This window comes from Ascaphus truei, chromosome 6 (genome assembly GCF_040206685.1).
Source record: "Ascaphus truei isolate aAscTru1 chromosome 6, aAscTru1.hap1, whole genome shotgun sequence".
NCBI lineage: Eukaryota > Metazoa > Chordata > Amphibia > Anura > Ascaphidae > Ascaphus > Ascaphus truei.
Genome location: NC_134488.1, coordinates 131362407 through 131388815, shown reverse-complemented (window position 1 = coordinate 131388815; position 26409 = coordinate 131362407). Strand labels below are relative to the sequence as shown.

At 46.5% G+C, this 26409-nt stretch overlaps 1 protein-coding gene across 3 annotated transcripts in view; it reads left to right on the top strand.

The window, feature by feature from the left end:
* Positions 1–7061: 7061 nt before the first annotated feature.
* The window catches only part of LOC142497912 (sialic acid-binding Ig-like lectin 16), a 101432-nt gene continuing 82084 nt past the window's right edge, over positions 7062–26409 (top strand). For 2 of the 3 annotated variants that reach the window (XM_075606357.1, XM_075606355.1), the window contains exon 1: positions 7062–7260. The gene's annotated coding sequence lies outside the window, so the exon portion shown is untranslated. Of the gene's footprint in view, positions 7321–26409 lie in introns of all 3 variants that reach the window. The other variant, XM_075606356.1, reaches the window with a different exon arrangement.

The following is a 26409-nucleotide window of genomic DNA, read 5'->3' as shown; positions in this document are numbered from 1 at the left end:
TTATGTTATACATGGATACCAAAAATCAAAGAGAAAAAGAAGCTCCAGCAACATAGCATAATACTGTATGTAAGATTTATTTTAAAAAAAGAGAGTATTCACCAGAACTTGCAGTCACATAGTAGGTAAAAGAATCATTCAGTTGAGAGAAAGCTTTAAGCAGATGCATCAGCTGGGGAGCGGATCTGAAGGTAATACACAGATGCTGATGGCCAGTTGTGTATTTGCCTCAGGGTGTACTCATCTGTGATGGTTGAAGTCCACAGCAGGGCTCCTTAGTTTCCCTGACTAAGATACTATGTATCTTGACCTGAAACAGGAAGGCAACTTCTCTCTCTCTCTCTGTCTCTCCCACTGTCTCTCCCCCTCTTTCTTCTCTCTCTCTCTGTGTCTCTCTCTCTCCCTCTCTTTACCTCTCTGTCTCTCTCCTCTCTCTCTCTGTTTGTCTCTCTCTCTGTCTCTCCCCCTCTCTCTCTGTGTCTCTCTCTCTCCCCCTCTCTCTTCTCTATCTCTCTCTACCTCTCTGTCTCTCTGTTTGTCTCTTTCTCTCTCTCTCTCTGTTTGTCTCTCTCTCTCTCTGTTTCTCTCTCTGTGTTTGTCTCTCTCTCGCTCTCTCTCTCACGTTTTGTGTTCTTAGCACAGCCACTAGTAAGGATAGAAAACCTCATAACGTAGAAATATAATGTACTCATTATCATGGTATCTGACCCAGTGTTAATCTTCATAAGACAGGATCTTGCAGTCACATTTACAACCAATTTACATGATTTGTTCCCTATCCTGCTGAAACTTGAGCGGAGCGTTCCTCTCTGCCCACACACCTACTTATGAATACAGCACTGTTCTAACACACAACCTGTATCTGGTTTAAGAGGTTGTATGGTTGTATCACTATGGTAAATGTATTAGAGTGTAACATTGTAATACTGCCTGTAAAAGATGTGTGCAGAGGTATGCAAATGGAGACTGTTTTAGGGTGAAATTATATCTTAGATTTATTGAGCCTGTTCCTTTATCCCGGCAAAACATACAAAAACAACAAAATAACAAAGCCCCTTTCCCTTTGTAAGGGCTAACTTACTTCCCCAAACCCTATCTGCAGGACTGGAGGGATATTCCCATTACCAGCCTATCACCCCAAAGTCTCAGGAAGTACCTTAAGCAGGTGGCCCTCCATGCCAGTCTCTGGCAGGTTCCTGGGTCCTCTGTGTCAAGGAAATATAGGTCTCTGGACGCCTTGATCTGAGCACAGGCTTTGTGCTCAAGACGATGTCTGTGTGCAGGCTTCTCTGCTCCTTCTGTCAGCCCAAATGTGAGCTAAGGAAATCTCTCTCCTGTTTCCAATTTCACTGAGCTCTCATTAGTCCAGGTGGAGACTAGTTAATTGAGTGGCTGCAATTAACTATCTCTCTGCTGGATGCTGATTTATTTAAACAGGGATATGTCCCTGTTACACTGCCATTATAATATAAACAAACTAACACCACAGGTTGTGCGAGTCACTCCCTGTCCTTCGGTGTGTGCTTATGAGAAGGGGTGTTGTCACTTCTTGTACAGTGATATAAAGACTGACATATCCATTTTTTTAGATAAACACAGGACAGTAAAGAACTGAAGCTGCTACATTTGCCTTTTTAATAAATTATTTAAAAAAAGATTATTCTCAAAAATGTGATACCCAGTCATTCCAGAGAGAGCAAAGTCTAGTCATTGGTAGCAAGCAGATATTCAGAGTGAAATGTGATAATAAATAAGGTATAATCTATGAGGTCTTTGTATACGGATACTAGGGAAAAACTAGATGCACAGCACACAAAATAAAACAAATATTGCATGGGGTAAAATTAGGGAACTGATTGTTTGGGGAAGACAATGTAAAAATGGGAACCAAAATACACTTTTTTTATTTGAATATTTGTTTGGGAATAAGTGGGGGAAGTCCCAAATGTAACATGCTACAGTGCTATAGTTTCCTATTTAACAGAAATATTAGTTCATTGCAGGTTGTGACAAAATTGAGCAAATTAGGTTCGCCAATGTCTTTTCAGCTGTCTTTTGTGTCAATTTCACAAATACGGCAAATGTTCGAAACAAACGTTTTAGCTAAAAAAAAATGTAGGCGGTGAAATTGACATTAGCTGAAAAGGTTCTAGCAAACAAACAAATTTTGCATGACGCTATATTCAACAACTTTTAGAGGGAGAGAGAGCGAGAGAGACACACCTCTGAACACACCTGAGAAATTAGCTCATTTAAATATGCAAAATATATTAAACTTATTTAAATTAGAATATTTCCCAGATATCTCTCTACATTGACACTCACTCTCTTCCAAGTCATATCGCAGGCTTAGGATTGGAGTTTACGAATTGCTTACAAACTTTGAAAACTGTGTGCATTTTTTGCTGTGGAAAAATAGCAAATTTCATATGGTTCACGAACTTGGACACAACGTTTGCACATCTCTACTTCTGACACCTGTTAATGGACCTTTATATTTGTACGTGAGGTTCCCAGTTTTACGTGAGGTCCCAGTTGTATGTGAGGGCCCCAGTTGTATGTGAGGTCCCAGTTGTATGTGAGGTTCCCAGTTGTACGTGAGTTCCCTTTTGAATGCGAGGTCCCAGTTGTACGGGAGGTTTCCAGTTGTACGGGAGGTCCCCAGTTATACGTGAGGTTCCCAGTTGTACGTGAGGTTCCCAGTTGTACGTGAGGTCCCAGTTGTACGTGAGTTCCCAGTTGTATGCGAGGTCCCAGTTGTATGGGAGGTCCCAGTTGTACGTGAGGTCCCAGTTGTACGGGAGGGCCCCAGTTGTATGTGAGGTCCCAGTTGTACGTGAGGTTCCCAGTTGTATGTGAGGTCCCAGTTGTACGTGAGGTTCCCAGTTGTACGTGAGTTCCCAGTTGTACGTGAGGTTCCCAGTTGTACGGGAGGTTCCGGTTGTACGGGAGGTTCCTAGTTGTACGTGAGGTCCCAGTTGTACGGGAGGTTCCCAGTTGTACGTGAGGTCCCAGTTGTACGTGAGGTCCCAGTTGTACGTGAGGGCCCAGTTGTACGTGAAGTTCCCAGTTGTACGGGAGGTTCCCAGTTGTACGGGAGGTTCCCAGTTGTACGTGAGGTTCCCAGTTGTACGTGAGGTTCCAAGTTGTACGGGAGGTTCCCAGTTGTACGTGAGTTTCCCAGTTGTACGCGAGGTCCCAGTTGTATGGGAGGTTCCCAGTTGTACGGGAGGTCCCAGTTGTACGTGAGGTTCCCAGTTGTACGTGAGGTTCCCAGTTGTACGCGAGGTCCCAGTTGTATGGGAGGTTCCCAGTTGTACGTGAGGTCCCAGTTGTACGGGAGGTTCCCAGTTGTACGTGAGGTCCCAGTTGTACGGGAGGTTCCCAGTTGTACGTGAGGTCCCAGTTGTACGGGAGGTTCCCAATTGTACGGGAGGTTCCCAGTTGTACGTGAGGTCCCAGTTGTACGGGAGGTTCCCAGTTGTACGTGAGGTCCCAGTTGTACGTGAGGTCCCAGTTGTACGTGAGGTTCCCAGTTGTACGTGAGGTTCCCAGTTGTACGTGAGGTTCCCAGTTGTACGTGAGGTTCCCAGTTGTACGTGCGTTCCCAGTTGTACGTGAGGTTCCCAATTGTACTTGAGGTTCCCAGTTGTACGCGAGGTTCCCAGTTGTACGCGAGGTTCCAACGTCTCCTCATGGTCACAGGAATATTCATGAAAAAAATAAAAACTTTATTTTGTGGGGATAATAGTGATTATGATTTTCTAAAACGTGCTTTATGTATCTTTGAATTGAGCTCATAACTGCTGTAGTATTTCAAAAGTATTGCACACCGTATGATCATTGCTATTGTGCTCTTTGTAATTAAACTGTCTACATGTGGAAAGACAAATATATTGTGAATTGTGAAAAACTGAAAATGTTAACAATTCCCTCAATAAGGTGTTATTTCGATAATAGGGATCAAGTGCAAAATACCGTTCAAATCAAATCAAGTGAACCCACTTGTGAAAAGGTGACATTTAAAAAAAATAAGTGTAAAATGAATACAATCCTCTGAATTGGTGTCGCTCCTATAGTGGACTCAATCCAAGTCCAGATACGAATCGCGAAACAGGAGTCCGGAGCACACTCACATCCAGGTATATCAAATTACGAAAAAACACACATACAGTATAGTGCCATAGCGCTTTGGATAAGTGAAAACCAGAAATAGAAAGTAGACTGCTGACTCACATATTCCGTGAGCAGTAAGAGCAGCAAGAGCAGTAAGAGCTGTGCGGCTGTCAAGAGTAACCACCTCATGTGATGATCTCGTGATGATGTCCGTCTGGGTAGATGGTCAGATGTACACAGGTGGAGTGATATGGGGAGGAGAATCCCATACATAAAAGATAGAGGCCACAAAATAGTGCAGAATGCTTTATAAACTGTAAATCAATTAAAGAGTAATGCACTCAGAAACACAAAGTGGTATCAAGCAGGGGAACCACCCTGGGTCAGGCAATGGAGAAGAACAACACTCCCTCCTTCACTGGATAATCAACCCTCGGTGGCCGTCCGCAGGGGAAGTTCGTATATTCCAGGGAAGAAAGAACTCAATCTGGGCTCAGTAATCTCCAAAATTCACCAGTAGCTTGACCCTACGCCTATGCATTTCACTCCGCTAGAGCTTCCTCAAGTATTATTTGGCTGAGGGCTTTCACTTTATTATAACTAATATACAGTATGATGCTAAGAGGAGCTGCCTCTTTTTCCGCTTTGCTATCATGCATTGCTCTGGCGGAGAAGCAGTATCTACTTTTTCCTTTTTTCATGAAAAATGTATTGAGTATTTAAAAATGTAACATTCAAAGACAGGTTATATGACATGGCCCTTTATGGACTGTCAATTATGGCAAAAAGTGGTAGCATTCTGAGAAACATTGGTGCCTGTCTTTTCCCAGAATCCCTTGCTGCAGTGGAAGCATTGTATACCAAGAGATAATGGGTAAATGCAAGGTTGTAGACCTTTCTGAGACGTGAATGTGCTCACAAGTGATATTGTTATTCGCGGGATAATTGGTGGCATTTTGAGTGAAAATGTGGCCAAGCACATCTGAGGACATTCACGCATCTCTGATCGCAGAATAATGCCAATTCATTCTGTGACAAAGAATGGAGGAGTTTTGCCAGCACAGGCTTATGAAGAATATAGTGTGTTATGTGTATATGTCTACACAACTATACTTTTTGCTGCACAATTGACATTTAAAGAGGTGTGGCAGTTTCAACAAGAGTCATTTTAAAAACTTTTGACCCATGAGTGCGAGCCTGTGTTTCGGAATTGGAACGCACGTATTATACAGTATATTTATAATGAGATGTATAAAACTGTATATGTATCCAAGTCTGATGCAAGATACGTCTTAGGCCAGGTCCCCGCTGGCTACTGCAGCGCCCGCTGTGGCGCTGCAGGGACAAGAGCCGCCCCACAATGGACCCGGGACCGCTGCGAGGGGGGCCCGCTGCTCTGCGCCAACAGATACTCCTGCTCTCAAGAGAATTGAGATCAGGAGTCGCAAAGAAGTGCTAGGCCACGCCCCCGGCGGTTCAGCCAATGAGGGCAAACTTGCCGGGTGACATCACGGCTGCACCCCTGTCACTCCCCCCGTCACGCCCCCCATATTTCCCCCTGCAGCTCTCTGCAGACCGGGGAATTCGTCTGCACGCGCCGCCAGCCTCGCAGGCGCGCGTGCAGCGGGGCCGCAGCCTTAGGCTAAGGCCCCGCTGCCTCAGACCACGCGCCCGCACTGCAGACAGGCGGCACATGGAGAGGCACTTGGGGCTTTCTGCGGTCTAAAGGGAGCATTTTTGCGAGCGGGGGGGCGTGGCCAAATGGGTCGGGGGGGGGGGGCGCGGCCATGACAGGGGGGGGACGTGGCCATGACAGGGGGGCGGGACCAAAGCCAAAACAAAGCAGGGCTCACAGCACTAGCTGGCTTGCCATTGGTTGATGGGAGCCAGTCTGTGATTGGCCCCTTCGCGTACCATGTGACGCGTCGCCATACGGGAACACAATTCTCGTGTATCCCCTGCTGGCTGACGCGTCACCATACGTAGTCAGTTGGCAGTGAGGAGGGACTGGGACCGGATCGTGAGGCTACAAGGCAATGGTGAGTAGCCTCACGCGGCCGCCCGCGCCGCCGGGCGCAGCGGGTCCCAGCCTTAAACTACTTTCTTACATGTGCTGCAGACACAGCCAAAAATAGATATACAGTACTTATCAAATATCAATCCAAGAGTTACATTAAGGCCGTGATTATACCAGAAATTGCTGGCGACGCCGCTTGGCGTGACGCCGCGCAGCTTCAAAACAAAACAATAATATCCAATAAAAGCGCACATACCAGCAGCGTCATAACCACCGCGCCGAACTGCAAAGCTTCTGTCTCATGAAGAGATTTGAGATTTTGTTTTTCACAGGCGACGGCCGCGTCACGTGATTTGCACGGCCAATCCCAGTGCATCTTAAACAAAGCAACTGGTCATGTCTCCTCTGCAGTACTGCTACAAATCGCTTCTGCATGTGCACATGTGGCGCGATGACGTCAGTACAATGACATCAGCAGGTTCCCTCTGCAGCTTCTGGTATAATTGAGGCCAAACTGGCCGGTTCCAGGATAGAACAAGACTGAATCAGTGGGATGGTGCCATTAAGTTGGTGCATTAGCAGAAAGTATTAAAGCAGCAATCCACCCAAATAATTATTTTTATCAGAAGTCTAGGGGGACCCGGTTCATGTCCCCTAACCTCTTGACACTCCTCTCCTTCCTCAAATTTTTGTAGATTTTGTGCCGGTTTTGACAGAAAAAAATGAATGAATTATTCTCAAGCATTTTTGCCTGGTGGACAAACGTACTTTGCTTATTCTCTGCTCCATCATGTAATATTAGTGGCCCAGCTGGCTGGGAAGTGAGGATCTTGCTCTCCTGTTGGTGTTTCCTTTCTTTACTCTCAGCAATCTCACTTCTGCTTTTTGACTGTGATATTTTGTTACTCTAAGTATTACAACACCCAGCAACAGACAGAAAGGGGGGCAGCATGACAAAGTAAGAGAGAGCCAGGCGGAGAGAGAGAGAGAGAGACTGATAATACTGTATGGACTGGTAAAGAAAGAGGGAGAACAAGAGAGAGAAACGGGAGGCAACGAATAATGAAGAGATGACACAGGATGTTGGCATAAAGCGGGGAGAATAAGAGAAGGAAACAGACATCCAGGTAATGAGATATGTAATTATACAGCCAGAGGACAAAGGCTAGAGAGCCATAACCTATTGAGTAAGTACCAACCTGTAACTTTATACCGTGTGTTTATTACAATGTTTACATGGAGTGTCTGCCTACAGTGTACATGATTTGTTATTAATGTCATTTAACATACTTGAAAACGAGAGGTAACTCTCAATGTATTACTTCCTGGTAAAATATTTTATAAATAAATAAAATATCAATGTGAATCTGTTAGAGGTTTGGTGTACTGCTGCTGTGTGTCTATTCTGTACAAGTATGGCTTGTATAGTATAGCTTAATGGGTATACCTGTGCCATGCATGTGGGAACTTGTACTGCAGCTAACTGCTCCGTGTCTGATTTATACACATTACTATAATAATGCATAGCAATGTGTATAACAGAATCAGCTTGTATTGCTGCTCATTGCTTTTTGTCCTGTTTTATAAATGAGGATAAGCACAGAAATGTGAACATGCGTTGTCAGTTGCCTTCTCTCTGGGTATTTATAGAGGTTCCTGGCACAGCTCGCAGCTGAAAATGAGATCATCAATAGAATTGTTGTTCCTATTAATTTAAGTGTTAGGGACGTTTGATGAAAATGAGATTGTGCAAAACACAACATTGTAACCACCCAGAGCTTCTCCTTCTCTGTTTCTCATTTATTTGATTGTATTGTACACTATATATATATATATATATATATATATATATATATATGTATGTATGTATATAGATATATGTATATGTGTGTGTGTGTGTGTGTATACAGTATATATATATATATATATATATATATATATATATATATATATATGTGTAAGGATGTTACAAACAAAAAATTGACTGCGCTCAACAGGTACTCGAGATCTAAATATAGTAGTGATATTAAACAATCTTGATTAGCAAAAATGATCGACTAAACATACATTGATGGTAGTTCAATAGCTGAATTAATACTGGTATTTACTATACAAGCTTATAATAAGTGGGTGTATTGGTGGACCATAATACATAAACCTAAAATAGTTAAGAACCCTAAATTACTGTTGCAATTATTAAAATGTATTATTATGGTAAAAAGCAAATTTAACTCAAATGAAAAATTAAAAATGAATTGAAAAAATATATATATATTAATGAAAAAAATGAAAAAATAAAAAGCAAAAATGGAAAAAAGGGCTCAAAAATAGGATCTGGCAGCTCTCCACAAGGACCAACGACCTCCCCAGAATCTGCGAACAACAAGAAAAGAAAGCGCCCGATCCTAGTGCAACATGAAAAATACACTTTTAATAAAAAGATTAGGTCCAACAAAGATACACTCACAAACAAACAATAAATAAAAGCCTGTAATGAGTATACTCATTCGCCTCCACGTGTTGCTCTGGCTCCCTTGGTGTGCTGCTCTCCCTTGGATGAGGTGTCAGCTACTCCAGTAATCTCCACTGGATACAGGAACAGCAAATGTCTCTGGATCCCTGACCCGCAAGTACAACAGGTCACACGGCCGGACTGGATACCAGAATGGTAAGTATATACCCCCGTAGTTCGGTAGGCCGGTAAGGTGCTATGTCCTGAACCCTTCACACATACTGTATAGGGTGTGTATACATATATATGATGGTTCCGCGCTGTCACTGACATAGGAAGCGCCATACTGTTCTTTTGCCAGTAAGGTCACTGAGTAAGAGTCAGGCTGCGCATGTGCGAGGAAAGCGCGCGAACGGAACCAATCTGGAGAGACTTTGGGGGTTGCACTATGAACTCTGAACTGTGGGAGAGTCAGCTGAGGCTGAGGACCAATAGGGTGCGAGACTCTGGTTAGAGAGAAGAGGATGCGTGTGGGCGGTGGGAGACACGAGTAAGAGGTGAAGGAGGAAGGAGGCGGAACCTCGTGTGCGTGAGCTGAGGGTCAGTGACCCATCCGCTTAGGTCAGAGACATTCCCCAGCCCCCAGGAGCATTACCCCTGTCATCGTAGGGTGCCGCTTTTGTAGGGACGGCCGTAGTAGTTAGGGACCTACCCTTTAGTGCGGGTTCAGCTGCGGAGTTGCGGACGCCATCTTGGTCTGGAGGACAGACCGCACAGATAACGGAGTGTCGGCGCAAGGCTGGAGCAACACTGGGTATCTGTGTGAAGTGGTGTGGTCACCGTAGTGACCGGAAGGTATCTTTAGTCAACAAGTGCACCTACACCGGTCATCAGGCACTGATCCCGCCTCCCACTAACTAATTGGGGGCACCAGTGTGCCAGCATACTATGCTATACAGATACTAGTTACAGGACATACTCCTAGGGAGAGTGGCAGAGCCACTGGTGTACAGAACATTATACCTAAGAAGGGGTGGCTGAGCCACTGTGTGTGTGTTACATTATGTGATATATAGAGTATAAGGGTTAAGACGTGTCATGTATACTCTCTAAACTTTCGTTAACTAATTGCATTAGTAAAAGGTTGCCTGTTGCACAATACCGTTGTATGTTTCTTACTCAGGGTAGATTCTCTAATATGGGGATCCTGGGTAAGTGGAGGCGCTGCACCATGATAAGTAAGGTTATGACCCCAGGCTCCCCATCAGCGGAGGCTCAGAGCTCCTGAAGTCACAGGTATACACAACACCAGTAGTTCCTTTAGAGCAGGGATTCACAAAAAGGGCTACATTTGGAGGCGCTGCTGAGATACTTAGACCTGGGGTGCCCCCTCATTTTTTTCTCATATTGTGCAACCAAACCACATTATGTTGGTGCCCTCGGCGCTCGAGGTGCGCAAATGGGCCCAGCGGCGCGGGATTCCCTTAAATCGTGCTTTCGCGCTGGGCCATGTTCCCGCCACAATCTCGTTAGGTACAGTGACCGAGCAGGTCCGCAAACTCCCGCTCCTGGACAATGCCCAAGTGCAAGACCATTTCTATGACCGCGACCAGGCCTGGCGCCGGGTCTTGTATGCCACTGAACAAGATATATGCCCCGAGGCCTTGCCCCGTATACTGCTGTTGCCCGAGGCCCCGGGGGTGCGCTGCCCCATAGTCCAGGCGGACGCCCCCGCGCCCCTGGCCACTTCCACCCCACAGAGAGAGTATACAGCCGCAGTAGGTGCCGCGACTGGGGGCACAGACCATTCCCCTGACCGTGGTCTGCAACCGCGCTGGCCAGCAGCCCTGAACCTAGGCTCCTCGGCCACCCCGCCCGGCCTGCGGTCTGGCCTCAACCGACTTAGCCTATCAAGACTGGACACTTACCCTGCAGTCGGGGATAGCCTACCGGGAGACACCTCTATTCCCGCGATAGCAGCCGCTCTCCACAACACAACCCAGTCGCTTCAGTATAGGAAGTTAAAGGCCTTCTCCGGCGAGAAACCCACGCCCCAAGGGGAAGTAGGAATAGAGGACTGGTTGGATCACACAGAACAAGTGCTGCCTGAATGGACCTGCACGGACGCGGTCCGAAGACAACGCATCGTTGAGTGCTTACGGCCCCCCGCGTCCCACATGGTGCACTACTACCGGGATGACAATCCGGAGGCAGATGCAGCAGATCTCATCTACTGCCTGACAAAGGCGTATGGGGCTCCAGTGGATACTTATGCGTTGATGGCCAAATTCCACGCGTTAGCCCAGAAGGAGGGGGAAATGGTATCCGACTTCCTCAGGCGACTACACCTGGACTTATGGAATCTGGTGAGGAAGGGCGTGTTGCCACGGATAGAAGCCAATGGACTGCGCACCACTCAGCTGTTGAGGGGGCTCCTACCCCTACACCCCGTGTCGGTACGGGTTAGTAGCTGTCTAACTCCCGGGCAAGCCTTATCGTTTCATGACCTAATGGATCGGGTCCAAGCGCACGAGACGGTGTTGTTAGGGCGTGACCTGGCTCCTGGGAAAAAGCCCCCGCCCGGAAGTAAGGAAGTCAAGAAAGTGGAACCCAAGGCCGACGGACACGAACCTGGGGACCTCGATCCCGACCACGAGGACGCCAGCATACCCGTGGCGCCCCGGCCTCGTCTCTCGACCGGGCGAAGTTCACCAACCGGGAGAAGCGAGAATTACCTCAGCCAGATTCAGTGCTACGCGTGTGGGAAGATGGGACATCTGCGTGCCCGTTGCCCCACCTTACGGAAAACGGCATCCCGGCCCACGCAGTCAATGCCGTGCAAGACTCTGGAGGATGGAGAGACGTCGCCGCCATCCCCAAGCAGCCGAATCGGCCCCGCCGCCATTATTCGGGTAGTTATCGAAGGCATCTACGCCGCCGCATTGCTGGACACGGGATCTCAGGTGACCATCGTATACCGGCCCTTCTACGATCAACACCTCCATCGATTACCGTTACTCTCTGCGGATGCCTTGCGACTGAGAGGATTGAGTCATGAGGATTACCCCATAGACGGTGTAGTAAAGGTGCAGTTAGACATCCCACAACTGAACACTGGTAAACATCATCCCATGGAAGTGGAGGCCCTAGTGTGCCCTGAACCGCAGGATCACCCCAGTGCCCCGATCATCTTGGGCACTAACGCTGACATTGTGCGCGCGGTGTTCCGCATGTATTTGCAAGAAGCGGGAGAAGCCCCGCTGCTGGCCCTAGCCGCCTGCCCTGCTCTCCAAGAGGTCTGCGGGAAAATCGCGACTGAAGAAGAGCATGGGATGCTCTATAGTCAAGAGTGGGGACTGACTCAAATTCCCCCGGGGGAAGGAAGAATGATGGTCGCCGCATGTCACTACCCGGGCCGACGCCCGGAGGATCAGCTCTTCTCCTTAGAAAGTGTGGCCCAGGATGAGCACCGGCTGGGCTACGAAGTGTTGGCCTCCGTCAAGAAGTGGCCTGGAAAAATCCCTGAGCGCACCTGGGTATACGTGCAGAATATCTCCTCATATCCCATGAGCATTGATCGACGCCAGCCACTAGGCAGAATATACCCCGTGACTCCCGAAGAAAAGAGCGTAACGGGGCGACCCCAGAACTATGGTCATACCTCCGGATCCCGGCTAGAATTCGACTTTGGAGATTCTCCGCTCCCAGAGGAGTGGAGGGAAAGGCTGCGGATCGAGTTACAAAAGCGCCAACAGGTGTTCTCCACCAGTGACATGGATGTGGGATGCAGCCGCAGTGCCCGCCACACCATCCGAATGAGTGATGCTACTCCCTTCCGGGAACGTTCTCGATGACTCGCCCCACGGGACGTAGATGAAGTGAGAAGGTTACTCGCCGAAATGGAGAGGGCTGGGATCGTGCAAGGGTCCCGGAGTCCTTACGCATCGCCCATCGTGGTAGTCCGCAAAAAGAATGGGACCGTACGCCTATGCGTGGACTACAGAACCCTAAATACCCGCACCATTCCCGATCAATACACGCTGCCCCGAATCGAAGATTTATTGAACGCTCTGACGGGAAGTACTTGGTTCAGTGTACTCGACCTCAGGTCGGGGTATTACCAGGTACCCATGGGCCAGGAGGATCAAGAAAAGACGGCCTTCATCTGCCCATTGGGGTTTTATCAGTTCACCCGCATGCCGCAAGGGATCTGCGGGGCACCCGCCACGTTCCAGCGATTAATGGAAAAGACTCTCGGAGACCTGAACCCGCAAGAATGCTTGGTGTACCTGGACGACATTATAGTGTTTGGGTGGACTCTAGAAGAACACTCCGAGAGACTAATGAAGGTACTGGATAGGCTTCAGGGGGAGGGCCTCAAACTGTCTCTGGATAAATGTAAATTCTGTCGGTCCTCTGTGACGTATGTGGGCCACATCGTATCGGCCGAAGGGGTGTCCACCGATCCTGGGAAGATAGAAGCGGTGGTGAACTGGCCTAGGCCTCAGAATATTCAGGAGCTGCGGTCGTTTTTGGGATTTTGTGGCTATTACCGGCGGTTCGTGGAAGGCTACTCTAGCAAAGCAAAGCTGCTGAACGATCTTCTAAAGGTGTACCCAGGAGAAACCGAGAGGAAGGGGGTCACGGCACAGACGCCCTTTGGGGAGAAATGGACCCCAGAATGTGAACAGGCCTTCCTGAACTTAAAGACTAGCCTCACTCAGGCTCCGGTCTTGGCCTATGCGGATCCAGAACGGGAATATGTCCTACATGTCGATGCTAGCCTTAGCGGGCTGGGAGCGGTATTACATCAGAAGTATGAGACAGGGCTACGTCCGGTGGCCTATGCGAGCCGAAGCTTGACCCTTAGTGAGCAGAACTATCCGGTCCATAAACTGGAATTCTTGGCCCTAAAATGGGCCGTGGTGGACAAGCTGCACGACTACCTGTATGGGGTACAGTTCGAAGTACGCACGGACAACAACCCCATGACATATATAAATACATCAGCCAAATTGGACGCCACTGGGCACCGTTGGTTAGCTGCCCTGGCCAACTATAGGTTCAACCTCAAATACAAACCCGGACCCACCAACATAGGTGCCGACGCTCTGTCTCGTCGACCTGGCCTTCAACCTACCCCTGATGAGGAAGTATGGGAAGAAATACCGGGTCCCGGGATTTGTGCTCTCTGCTCCGTGGCTGCGGTAGTCGACAATCAGGTAGCATTCTCGGAATTACGGGTTGCTGACTCTTTGGGATGCCACTCGCGAGCCATTCCTCGGGCCTATCAAGCTCGAGAAGGGATGAATATCACGGAAGATAATATCATCTCATGGAGGGATCTAGTGCATTACCATACTCAAGACCCCATAGTGGAGATGGCTCGTCAAGCGGTACAACGAGATAATCCTTCTATACTGAGGCAAGCCCCCAAAGACTTGGTGAAACTCCTGTTGAACGAGTTTGGGAAGTTCGAAATGGAGAATTGTTTGTTATATCGGGTGATACCATATCATAACCATCCCGATCGGCGTCAGCTGTTTCTACCGGAACGCTTGAGGACCCTAGTCCTCCGGGCCCTTCACGATGACCATGGCCATCTGGGCATTGATAAGACATTTGGGCTGCTACAGGATAGGTTCTACTGGCCTAGGATGAGGGAGTCCGTGGAGCAGCATTGTCGAAGGTGTAACCGCTGCCTACAAAGGAAGACACTGCCCACCAGGGCGGCGCCCATGGCACACTTGAAAAGTTCGGGCCCCATGGATCTGGTGTGTATGGACTTTCTCTGTATTGAGCCCGACAGTCGGGGAGTTAGTAATGTTCTCGTGATCACTGACCACTACACCAGGTACGCCCAGGCGTTCCCTACGAAAGATCAGAAGGCCGTAACGGTGGCCCGAGTCCTGTGGGAGAAGTATTTCATTCATTATGGATTACCAAATCGTCTTCACTCTGATCAGGGCAGGGACTTTGAGAGTACACTGATAAAGGAATTGCTCACACTACTAAACATTGCCAAGTCACGGACTACCCCGTACCACCCCGAAGGGGATGCGTTGCCCGAACGGATCAATCGCACCTTGTTAGATATGTTGGGGACACTGACAAGCCCACAAAAGACGGAGTGGAGTAAGCACGTCGAAGCGTTGGTGCATGCGTATAATTGTACCCGGCATGAGTCCACTGGGTACACCCCGTACTTTTTGATGTTCGGCAGAGAAGCCCGGTTACCGGTGGATGTGCGACTACGGATATCTACCGATGGGGTATCCAATAGGACGCATTTTCGATATGTACAGCGACTAAGGGACAGTTTGCAGCAGGCTTATAAATTGGCTGAACGAACGGCAGCGCAATTGAATGCGGGAAATAAAAGACGCTACGATCACAAAGTACGTCACAAGGAGATTCACCCCGGGGACGCGTTCCTCTTACGCAACTTAGGTGTTCCTGGGAAACATAAATTGGCGGACCGGTGGCGGGAAGGTGTGTACGAGGTGGAGTCACAAATGCCTGGACTTCCTGTGTATCGGATCAAGGACTCCGAAGGCCGCGTAAAAGTGTGGCATAGGAATCATCTACTTCCCATACCTCAAGTAGGGAACAATGAGTTAGAATTATCCGCTACACCAATAGATGGAGAAGCTGAAATCCCAGAGGACGGCCTAGAGACTGTGAAAATTGCCACCTCTGAGGATCCGATGGAAGGAACCTCTCAAAGGGGCCTTCCGGCCGCGGGGGCATCTCCCGAAGGAGCTACGGGTAAAGAGCCTCTTGGCCCGAACATTGATAATCTGAATCCAGTGAGTCCGTCCCTAGATCCACAAAGCCCATGTTTCACACCCCAAAGAGACTTTAATAATGCTGAAAACCCCTCAAGGGTAGAGATGGAAATACCAGATGAGACTGGATACTCTGCAGAGGAAGCAGAGGAGAATCAACCTCGGCGAAGTCAAAGAACCAGTCAGCCTCCCATGCGAATGGCATACGATCAATTTGGGGCACCCCATTATGAGGCTCAGCAGTGGGCTCGGCATAGAATGCAAGCTATGGTGGTACTGTTCAACGAAATGTGTAACCTGATCTAGGAAAGAAGAGGGCGGTGTAAATAAGTTCACATATATGTTGTTTAGGTAGTCCAGCGGGGACGTTGGATTCTGGAGAGGGGAGAATGTAAGGATGTGTATACATATATATGATGGTTCCGCGCTGTCACTGACATAGGAAGCGCCATACTGTTCTTTTGCCAGTAAGGTCACTGAGTAAGAGTCAGGCTGCGCATGCGCGAGGAAAGCGCGCGAACGGCAACCAATCTGGAGAGACTTTGGGGGTTGCACTATGAACTCTGAACTGTGGGAGAGTCAGCTGAGGCTGAGGACCAATAGGGTGCGAGACTCTGGTTAGAGAGAAGAGGATGCGTGTGGGCGGTGGGAGACACGAGTAAGAGGTGAAGGAGGAAGGAGGCGGAACCTCGTGTGCGTGAGCGGAGGGTCAGTGACCCATCCGCTTAGGTCAGAGACATTCCCCAGCCCCCAGGAGCATTACCCCTGTCATCGTAGGGTGCCGCTTTTGTAGGGACGGCCGTAGTAGTTAGGGACCTACCCTTTAGTGCGGGTTCAGCTGCGGAGTTGCGGACGCCATCTTGGTCTGGAGGACAGACCGCACAGATAACGGAGTGTCGGCGCAAGGCTGGAGCAACACTGGGGACCTGTGTGAAGTGGTGTAGTCACCGTAGTGACCGGAAGGTATCTTTAGTCAACAAGTGCACCTACACCGGTCATCAGGCGCTGATCCCGCCTCCCACTAACTAATTGGGGGCACCAGTGTGCCAGCATATCATGCTATACAGATACTAGTTACAGGACATACTCCTTGGGAGAGTGGCAGAGCCACCTGTGTACAGAACATTATACCTAACAAGGGGTGGCTGAGCCACTGTGTGTGTGTTACATTATGTGATATATAGAGTATAAGGGTTAAGACGTGTCATGTATACTCTCTAAGCTTTCGTTAACTAATTGCATTAGTAAAAGGTTGCCTGTTGCACAATACCGTTGTATGTTTCTTACTCAGGGTAGATTCTCTAATATGGGGATCCTGGGTAAGTGGAGGCGCTGCACCATGATAAGTAAGGTTATGACCCCAGGCTCCCCATCAGCGGAGGCTCAGAGCTCCTGAAGTCACAGGTATACACAACACCAGTAGTTCCTTTAGAGCAGGGATTCACAAAAAGGGCTATATATATATATATATATATATATATATATATATATATATATATATATATATATATATATATATATATATATATATGTATATATATATACTGTATAACAAAAAAACAATATGAAGTAGCGCCGCTAAATATCCCAGTTGATATTGTAGATATTGATAAGAGAGGCAGTAGCTGATTGGATATGCTTAGAGGGGCAGCTACAGTAGGCTAGTACACTATGATTAAACTTTAAAAAAATACAATAACAATGCAATCTCCTGACAATTAACCCTAAAGAGTAAAAATAAAAATCTAAAAAATATATTTATTAAGTAAAAAATAGAAAAAATTGCCAAAAAATAAAAAGATGTAATAAAAAACCTTCAATACATAAAGTTCTGTTCCATATAAACAGAATGTATATAGAATCGAACGCACAGCCGGCACACCATATGCAAGTAAATAAGTTTTGGTGCTTATCCCATAAAGCAATAACAGACCATACGATACCGGTTGCAACACGACATCAAGGGACAGCACGCAGGTAAGTAAATCATGAATTTTCTATATTTGATAGAAGACACAAAAACCGGCGTTTCGGTCCCCGAGTGACCCGGCATTATCAGCTTATCCTTGGTACGTCCACGATGGCAGTGCACGACTACATCCTCCTGTATGGGAGAACTCCTCCTAAGGTTCGTTTTGTAGCCCAGACCCCCAGTAAGTGTGTTTTCATCTGTATATTGTAATCCGTTGTGTGTACGTCTGTTTCAAAGGAATAAATCGCAATTTGTTTTACTCCTTGGTTTTGCTCAGTGATATGATCCCGGTATAAAGGTGTAAATTGCCTGGTCTCCCGTGACAGGCAGATCCACAGAAGGCTGTTCATTTTTTAACGTTACGTTATCTCCATTCTACATAACAATATCCGTAACGCGTGTCCCCAAAGGTGCTTCGCGTTCTCGCATTCACCAGTAAATGAGCAGATTGATGATAAATGTTAACGGACGTCGGGCTTACTCGTATGCAAATCATTTGGCAATGAGCTTTTAACCTAACCACGGAAATCCTCAGGCCTCTGTTCATGTTAACCCATGGGAATAACGCCGCGATATTGAACACCTTGCAAAAGCTGCCGCTATTCACATCTAGACCACGGATAGCATTGCGTTGATGCTACAAATAGCAGACAAGGGAAAACGAAAGGTTTTAAGTGTTGCGCACATGAATGTACTGGGTGTGGGATTTAACCCTTTCGTTACGTGTGATATTAACATACTGTATACGGCGTAACATATTAATGGCTGAAACACATCAACAGATGCATATGAAAGTGTATTTTTTCATGTAATAAGCGATAATATACTGTACTACTTACTAGTGAAACCCTGGAGAGGGTAGTGACTCTATAGAGGCACCAGGGGGTGTGGATGGACTCCAGGCCTTGCTGGATGGCCCAGGTGAGGCTGTTCGCTGAGGACATGATCTGTGCCATGCTGTCAATGACAGCCCTGCAGCGCTGTCGTATTGGGGTTTATCGGGATCTTGTGCTCGCCTAATAATGGCGCTGGGCAGCTATCTCAGGCCGGCAGGCTGCTTGCTCCATTCTGCACATGTTCTGACCTGCCATGGCCTCAATACATCCAAGCAGGTCCAAGATGTCAAGTAATCCTGCCTGCTGCATGTGAAGCAGCTCTCACTGGTGCTTCGTCAGCGCTACACGAGAGAGTGATATCTGGCTACTTGCTGAAGCTGTAGTGACGGGACAGGCAGCAGCGGGTGCAGCTGAGGGGACAGCCACGGGTGTAACTGGAGGGACAGGCAGCAGCGGGTGCAGCTGAGGGGACAGCCACGGGTGTAACTGGAGGGACAGGCAGCAGCGGGTGCAGCTGAGGGGACAGCCACGGGTGTAACTGGAGGGACAGGCAGCAGCGGGTGCAGCTGAGGGGACATCCATGGGTGTAAGTGGAGGGACAGGCAGCAGCGGGTGCAGCTGAGGGGACAGCCACGGGTGTAACTGGAGGGACAGGCAGCAGCGGGTGCAGCTGAGGGGACAGCCACGGGTGTACGTGGAGGGACAGGCAGCAGCGGGTGCAGCTGAGGGGACAGCCACGGGTGTAACTGGAGGGACAGGCAGCAGCGGGTGCAGCTGAGGGGACAGCCACGGGTGTACGTGGAGGGACAGGCATGAGTGTAGCTGAAGGGACAGCTACGGATGTAGCTGGGGGGACATCCACGGATGTAGCTGTGGGAGATGGAGCCTTGTCTGTGCCCTCCCCCGTGCCCTCCGCGAGGAAGAGTGTCACAGTGGGCTCTTCCTCCTTCACCATGGGCTCTCTAGGAACGGACACAGATTGTCTCACCGCAGCAACACAGCATCGGTGTGATGGTTCTGTAAAAGATATACATTCTATCATCAAATACATTCATACACAATGTGGGGACGTGAAAGCACATTTGTATAGAATTTCTTTGACCAAAACAGCCATGTCTTAACCTCTCTATTGACTTATAGAACATTTTTAGTAGTACAATATATAGAGGCCCTGATGCACAAACTTTTAGAAGACCTTTACTCCCATGCGCACGAGTGGGAGCTGAGACTTGCTACAGTTTATCACCCTTTTGTGGTGCAATGACATTTAGAGTGACCCCTCATTTTCAGGTATGTCCTGGGCACTAAGCTACGTTAAGTACATTAAAAGTGACTATTTCTAACGTGATTGCACTGACTAACATCAGAAGCCTGGAATATATTTAGACAGGACGATGATTTGAGGGACACAGGTAAATAGGTAAAGCAGTAGGGGGGATCGTTAGCAGAAGGAGGAGTAACAAGAATCACCAGTGAACCGTAAGACTAGAATCAGGCTGGTGACGTTGAATTTTCGGAGATAAGTGCAGGTTACAGTGGGTGTTTAGATAACTTTCATAAGGTGATTAATCAGGTTTGTCAGGAACTCTTTGAGATATAGAGACTGTTTAAGTGTTGAAAAAACAGGATATTCAGCGCTCGTGCTGTATGATGGTGTGGATGATCCCTTTGCAGCATGTACATAAAGCGTCTCCCCAGAAACTCTCAAATCTAGGTGAACCCCCCTTAAAAAGGGGGGAGGGCACCCTGAAATACAAGATAATAAAAAATGCACAAATGCGCACCAGGGATTAGTGGAAGGTAATTTATTAAAAATACACACAAACTCTGAGGGGATCAAACCCCACCTCAGAACAGCTGTGCAGCTGGACGGCTAAGTACTACCCAGGAGAACACCTAATGGTGACTAAACCCTAAGCTGCACAGTATACAAATACAGTAAAATTGATATAAAAACACATGAAAGAAAAAAACAAACATGAAAACAACCTATCAACAGATTTGTATAGAAACCGCCATAAGGTTGGGCACTGGCAAGGGGAAACGGACACTCACACTGAGACAGTCAGCAGACTCGCGGTGGCTGCACAGGATCCGGAACTTAGCACCGCGGAGATGGAAAAAAACGCTGCTGTCTCCTGCAGGCTCCGTCTCAGCTTACCAGCATACACGCGCAGGATGACCTGTCGTGACCTCTACGCGTTTCGTACCAAGTACTTCGTCAGGTGCGCATTTGTGCATTTTTTATTAAACTGTTTAAGTGTTGATTAAACTAGTGTTATTGTGATTAGTGAGCAGTTATATGATCCTCATATAGACAAAGGATCGCTTTATACTTATTGATGCCATACTGCAATTTGCAAGGCAATGTGTTTGTAATGTTAAGGCTCTGTGCTACATTTCTATGTGACCACCATTTTTTATGTGCCCACCCATTTCTTTCTCTGCGACTAACATACCGATAAACGTCTAGTAGTTTCTAACCAGAGAACTTCTCCTCATATTGTGTCACTTTAGTGTCTCTGCCACACGCCGATCTATCTACAGTATATCTATTCACCAATTGCCACTGTTAGCTGCCTTATGAGACCTTTTGGTCTACAATTGACTGGCGATTATCTTTCACTCTGTCACTTACCGCCGGCAAAGCATACAGCGTAACTAACAGCTGCTGGCTGCCAATGAGAGAAATGTGGTATCACTGTGCGCCAGTATCTGAGATTTTTCCTGCAGATGGCAGCATAACCCACTAATTATTTGAGATAGTAATTTGCTGTAGCTTACTTTTATTCATATTACCCCCTTTATTTTATTCTAAGTCATAATAACATTGTTTTTATTTTCTAAATCATTCAAACTTTTCAGGGGTTTCTTTTTTGAACTTTTTACATTCGTTTTAAGACCCCTTGACGCCACTCTTATCTGGCGTTTACTTTTCAATGGATATTTACAATGATATCAGTGTTTAGCGTGCATACAATTAGGGGATACTGTATCTCTCCCTCTTCCTCATGGCTGAGATACTTATCTTTCCTTCTTTGTACTCCTCCCCCTAATGCTGCCACCCATTATTCCTCTGAGACAGTCCGGGTATCATCTGCTGTTGTCTATTTTTAACTATAGTCTAATAAATCAATAGATTGGAATTGATTCAGAGTGCCCCAATGTTTTTCTATTAATCTGGTTACTTCTACTTTGTAAATGTAACACGATTTTGAAGCTGCAACACTTATTTATCAATTCCCCCTGTGCCCACCAAAAATATGGGGGATCCTTTCTGTAGTAGACCATTCCCCCCCGGGTCCTGAGTTTTCCTTTCAGCGTATGAGAATTTCTGATGATAGACACCTCTTTGAATGTATTATTATCTTAACCAAAACTGCTCTCATGTGTCTGCTATATGTAAATTAGACCTTATTGGTGAACTCTGTCCTTGCTACATTTGTTTCTATCTTTTATGACTATTTCCTCTTTCTGTTTCTTGTTTTTGTCCCTCTACCTCTGTTCTTTACTACCGGTTACTTAGCAACCTCCTCATAGTGATTGCTAACACCCGCACACAAATGTTGGCGCCATTCTTTAACCTTCTACGTACGAGGTGCGGATTCTTTGCTACACGCCCCATAGAAAGACTTTTGCATATTAGAGATGTGCAAATTCTTTGCCCGCGTTAGTGAACTTTGTGACTTTCATCCGTTTTGGCTTGGCAAAAAACAAGTTCACTTACGCTACAAAATGAATAGGCACTGCATGTTTCAATCATTTACATTATTTTCTCTGTCAAAACTCAATCGAACTTGGAAAAAATAAGACGTTTTGGGACTTCTATTTTGCCACTTTAAAAAGGCAAAATAGATATGTATTTTTTTTACAACTTGGGCTGTTTCACTAGTATTTTTGGTGCTAAAAGTTTGCTACAACAGGTTTTTCAAATTTTTTTTGGAAAGTTTAGATCAAAGTTCGATTGAAAAAATAGCTTAGCAAATCTCAGCAGGTTTCCACACCCCTAGTGGCGATATCTATACAGGGGCAAAACGGTAAAAAATAGGTTCCCAAAAATCTGCGGATTATTTTGCTCCGTTCTGCGTTCTGCACACCAAAATCTGTGTGCGGATTTCAAGCTTCCAAGATCCGGGCGGATTCATTCAAATTCACCATCAGTTGCAATCCAGACAGATATTTTTTAACAAACCGTTTGCGAATTGTGAAAAGAAATACACAGAGATAGAGAGACCTCTCACAATTTCATTGCAGTCGCCAGTTGTATGTACATCCTCTCAAACGTCCCTCCAAATATATTAGGGAGACGCGCTTGTGCTGAAAAAGGAGCATGCCTGAGTGATATGCTTATGGATGCGCAAAGTATATTTAAATGAGTCCCGTCCTTCACTTTCTAAAAGGATTTCCACACCAACTATATAGAGTTTATACTAAGCCTAAGCACCTTCCTAATGGCTGGAATGGTGTTAGAGCCAACAGGACTAGAACTGCAAAATTTGTAGAGTGATCCATGGAAATCAAAGGAACTGCCCGATCCGAATTCAGCAAAAAATATTGCCCATCTCTAGTGATGTCATCAATAAATCCCTGTATTGTTTTTACATACTCTACAGGGCTGGAATGGTCATGTTCTGTATAGATGTGCCATTTTGCCTACAATGGTTTATATGGGTTCTTTGTAATGAATGTGCTGTCATTGGTGTTTAACTTCTTGCATATTTCTGTTATGGGGAAAACCTCCTAATACACTGAGTTTTTTTCTTCTTTATAGAATAAAACAAGGTTCACTCTTTGGTGTGCAGCTTTTTACTGTAGCAAGCAATGGGGCATCAAATACAACGCATTCCTTGTGCTTCTTGATGGATTGCTTAGACCAGGGGCGGCCAAGTCCACTCCTCAAGGGCCACAAACAGGTCAGGTTTTAAGGATATCCCTGCTTCAGAAGAGGTGGCTCAATAATTATGACTAAGCCACTGATTGAGCCATGTGTTCTCTAGAAGATGACCTGTTAGTGACCCTTGAGGACTGGAGATGGCCACCTCTGGCTTAGAGTTGACCATTCTCAATAGTTCTATCTATTTTAAAGTGGTTAGGCTATTCCTGCAGGATTTTTGAGCTGAATTGCCCCAAAAATGTTCTTGTGTATGAAAATAAAATCCCCTTTAAGTAAAAAAACACATTCTTGTCTGCTTTACCAATGGATGGAACTGTAACTTTAATGGATGTGTATTCGGGCAAAGTGTTTGCCATGTGCATTTCCATCATTGACACATATTTATATGATGTACCTCTGCAGTCGGGGCTTCTTAAATGCATGTCAGTGGCAAAAATGACTAAAAATAAGTTTGTTTACTCATATTTTGTGAGCCACATCCAGCACAAAGATGAAAATAAAAGTATAGCGATATAATTACAGAATACTGGCACTGGTATTAAATGCCTCAATTCGATTTGAATTTACCAACTGAGTGTAGCACCCACATAATAATACAAATAAACACACAGTATGTAGGTATGTTCAGATCTGCCTTTATCAATAGAAATATATCAGGGTGGCTGTGTATCAGTACCTTAGTGCAGGGGGGCGCAAACTTTTTTCCCTGCGCCCCCCTGACAGCTGTCCCCTCGCTCCCGCGCCCCCCCCAACCCCAACTTACCCGCGCTCCGGCGTAATGACGTCACGTTGCCATAGCAACGTGACGTCACATGACCTCGCAGCGTCATTTTGACGCCGCGTTGCCATGGCGCCGCAGGGAGGAAGCCGCCGGAGCCACGGTAAGTTAGGTTTACAGAGGCCCTGCAGCTCCCCCGGCACTTAATTTAAGTGCCTTCGGGAAGCGCGCGGGGCCTCTGTAAACCCCGCGCCCCCCGTCGGCAGTGTCGCGCCCCCCCTGGGGGTCGCGCCCCACAGTTTGCGCACCGCTGCCTTAGTGTGTGTGTCAGAGTCTGTGTCAATATCTTAATGTTTATTTTATTTGTTTTACCAGGAAGTAATACATTGAGAGTTACCTCTCGTTTTCAAGTGTGTCCTGGGCATAGAGTTATGATGACAAACAATACATGGTTACAAATACAGTTACATAAGTGAACAGGGTATACATTATATACAAGACATTGCATGCATAGTAAGAGATATTATATATTATAGGCGTATCTAACCATTACAGACCAGATTAAAATGTGAGACAGCTTTGGTTTTGAAAGTACTTAGACTGGTGGCGGATGTGTTCCAGTTTTGGGGTGCACGGAAGGAGAAGGAGGAGCGGACGGATACTTTGTTGAGCCTTGGGACCATGAACAGTCTTTTGGAGTCAGATCTCAGATGATAAGCGTGTGTGTGTACGTGTATCAGTTTGTGATTGTGTGCAGTAGGATTAATGCAGCAGTACTACATCCCCCACTTTCTTCTTCTTAGTTGTAGGAGTAAAGCATGTGACAAATGATTGGGCATTGCTTCTATCTGGAAGAATGTATCGCCACCCAATATGACACAATGGTTGACTAGAGCAGGGTTGCGCAAAGTGTGGGGCTCGAGATTTTTCTGGGGGGGGGGCCGCAGTGGTTGCAGAGGCCCCATGCTCTTCGCCAAGGCATTTAGATTAAATGACAGGTCTCATCACGTGAGACCTCTGCAGTGTCTTCTACCTTGTCTTTGGCAACGCATCGCCATGGCAACGCAGCGTCAAATGACGCCCCTGGGTCATGTGACGTGATGCGTCGCCATGACAACGCGCATCAAAAGACGCCACGGGTCAGAGTCATTTGACACTGGATCTTAGCTAAACACAGGGGCTGCCACGCAGGGGGGGGGGGGGGGGGTGGGGACACCCAGCGCAGAGAGAGTGCGCTCCCCTGGACTAGGGCATGGGAGATATGTGCTTTAGAGAGCGTAACTTTTTCCTTACAACACAAACATTGTAAATGTATGGTTATGTGGTTTCCTTTCTTATCTTATTTGGAAATACATAACTCTATCATAACGAGACGTGAGGACGCAGGGAGTTATAGTATATAGATTATAAAAATGATACGTTTTTTCTTTCATAAAATGTATAGATTTATTTATTCTGAAATGAAGAGCTTCTAAGCTTCTTAGAATAAAATATATGAACTATGGTGTGTGGGGAGGGGGGGGGCTTGTGGGAGTGTAGGGGTATACTAGTTATTGATAAGTTTTTATTCGCCATGAATTATTGTATTTATATTTTTTCATGTTATTCAAAAACTAATAAAAATATATATATTTTTTTTTAAATCATGTGACAATGTATAATTCTACGTTCTCATCTACTGTATACTGGCAATCATTTGGTGCTCCTGTTATAAATCTGTCAAAAGCCTTATGGTGTGACTAACATAATGGCTGCTTCAGCCATTGTTACTAAGCAGCTGCAATATATTCTTTTATTACTAATGTAACATTATCTATTGTTACAGTTTGCAGCTCAACTGCTGGGAACATTTGCAACAAATTGTAACAAAGAGGAAAGTGTTGCAAAGATCTAGCACTGCTGGGGAAGTGTGCTAAAACCTGCTATAGAAATCAAAGGATGCTTTAAAACTCATTAAAAATGACTTTGAGTTGAATAGTAATTTTTTTTAAAATGCAGTAAGTATTATCTAATTATACTACAGAACTGATTTATTTAAAAAAACAAACATATACGATTTCACATGTTTTGCTGCTAAAGGGTTACATTAATAATACATTACTGTATATGGTGTATAAGAAACCTACTATTAATATTTCAGGTCACTTGGGAGTAGTCATTAGGTCTATAGGGCATCATGTTCCTGTATAAGGAGCCAGAAGCTATAAATCACAGTGGGCATCGCCACGTATGTTTAGTATTTGGAAGCTGGATTTATTTGGGAGGCGACAAGATTGTGAAAGCAATGGGGTAATGTATGTATCGTGCTGAAGCTTGACCTATCAGGGCCCATGATTGGCTGCACCAGCTCTTTGGAGGGTCTAAGCAGGGACATTTTTGGAGCCTTTACCACTTACAACCCCACTACTGCAGCGTCTGCGAGCCGCCCAACAATGGGGCCGGGCCTGTGCCAGGGGGGCCCGCTGCGCCGACAGAAACTCCTGCTCTCAAGAAAATTGAGATCAGAAGTCGCGACGGAGAGCTAGGCCACGCCCCCGGCGGTTCAGCCAATGTGGGCAAACCTGCCGGGTGACGTCACGGCCGTGCCACCGTCTCGCCCCCCCACCCTTTCTTTCC